The sequence below is a fragment of the Bidens hawaiensis genome, unplaced genomic scaffold (assembly GCF_021521415.1).
Source record: "Bidens hawaiensis isolate Kalapana, Puna unplaced genomic scaffold, B.hawaiensis_p1.1 tig00017718_1, whole genome shotgun sequence".
Taxonomy (NCBI): domain Eukaryota; kingdom Viridiplantae; phylum Streptophyta; class Magnoliopsida; order Asterales; family Asteraceae; genus Bidens; species Bidens hawaiensis.
In genome coordinates, this window is record NW_027492674.1 from 26,729 (window position 1) to 28,746 (window position 2,018).

The 2,018-nt window shown below is 47.8% G+C and overlaps 1 pseudogene; it reads right to left on the reverse strand.

The window, feature by feature from the left end:
* Positions 1 to 361: 361 nt before the first annotated feature.
* Positions 362 to 2,018, reverse strand: LOC143554485 (2-methylpropanoate--CoA ligase CCL4 pseudogene; annotated as a pseudogene).

Sequence of the window (2,018 nt, forward strand, 5' to 3'; positions counted from 1 at the left end):
GTGTGATGGTTTTTCTCTTTAGTTATCGTAAAAATTTGAAGCTTCACTATTCTAACGAACCTTTTAACTTTTAACGTATGATATGAAAACGTGAAGCACATGTCTTATGGATAAAAAGATATTTTTGTTCTTATTGTAACTAGAATACATTTTAACAAATTTCATTATTTTCCATATATTAATTTCCTTTTACGATACAACTAAATTCCCTATTATCCAAGCAAGTTGATGTCCATTCTTTATTCGTTATTATAAGGTGCACCATTTTCATATATTCTTGTCAAATTTGTTATTTTAGTAGAATTTCAAAACCCAACCACAAAACAAGAAGATTTTATTAATATTCGTAAAAACCTAGACTTCACATACGACTTTTTGTTAATGGTCCCATTTTCTTGGCCATTTCGCGAAGCACAAACTTCTGAATTTTCCCCGTAGATGTTTTCGGCAATTCTTCTCTAAACACCACCGTTTTCGGCACCATATAACCCGGCAACTTACCTCTACAATAATCCATCACCTCCTTTTCAGTCACTTTCCCCACCATCTCCGCCTTCAAACTCACAAACGCACACGGCGTTTCCCCCCAAAATTCATCCGCCCTCGCCACCACCGCCGCCTCATTCACCGCGGGATGCGTGTACAAAACCGACTCCACCTCCACGCTACTCAGATTCTCGCCCCCACTAATAATAACATCTTTCGACCGGTCCTTAATTTCCAAATACCCGTCCGGGTGCATTACCGCCACGTCACCCGTATAAAACCACCCATTCTCTCTCATACTTTTCGCAGTCTCCACAGGGTCTTTAAAATAACCCAACATTACACACCCGCCCCGTAACACCACCTCCCCGAGAGTTGACCTGTCCTGAGTCACACTGACCCCCGACTCAGGGCCCACAACATCCATCTCGGTAAACGCAGCCGTCCTCACCCCTTGCCTCGCTTTTAACCTAGCTCTCTCGGTAGCTGGGAACCGGTCCCACTCCCGCTTCCACGCACACGTCACTACCAACCCACCCGTTTCGGTCAACCCATACCCATGACTTATAACAAACCCGATTGCCTCGGCCCGGGCCAGCACGGCCGCAGGCGGCGGAGCTCCCGCCGTCATAATTTTAACCGGATTCTTTAGCCGCTTCACACCTGGGGCGTTCGATAACATGTTAAGCACCACCGGAGCCCCGCACATGTGTGTAACACCGTGTTTATTAATCGAGTCGTATATAACGCCTGCGTCGAATTTGCGTAGGCAGATATTAACGCCCCCCACCGCGGCCATGCCCCATGTGTAACTCCACCCGTTCGCGTGAAACATCGGCAGAGTCCATAAATACACGGGTTGTTTCGGAACAGACCATTCGATAAGCGAATCAACGGCTATAACAAACATGCCCCGGTGGCAGTGAACCACACCTTTCGGAGACGACGTCGTACCGGAGGTGTAATTCAACGTGATCGGATCCCACTCGGATACGGGTCTAACCCAATTAAACCCCGGGTCACCGTTTTCCACCAGTGATTCGTAACTACGTTCGAATCCGGACTTGGGTTTCATCGGTGGGCCGTCGTCGGTAATCAAGACTAGCTTCGGTTTAGGCGTGTCAGGAGAAAACAAAGAAAGAGCATCGAAGACAATAGAAACCGATTGGTAATCGACAAACAGGAGCTTGGATTCGCTGTGGGAGAGGATAACGGAAACCGTGCGAGCGTCGAGGCGAGTGTTAATCGAATTGATAACGGCTCCCGCGAAGGGTATGGCGAAGTAGAGCTCATACATGGCGGGGATATTTGGTGCGATGACGGATACCACCTGTTGTCTATTGATTCCCATGTTGGTGATGGATGATGCTACCCGAAGGCATCTTTCTCGGGTTTGATTCCAATTGTAGGTGGTGTTGCCGTAGACGATGGATGGACAGTCGCCGTAGACGGTGGCGCATCGGTCGAGGAAGGAAAGAGGAGTAAGAGGGGTGGAATTGGCTGGTCTTGGTTGGAATTGATCCATGGGTGGT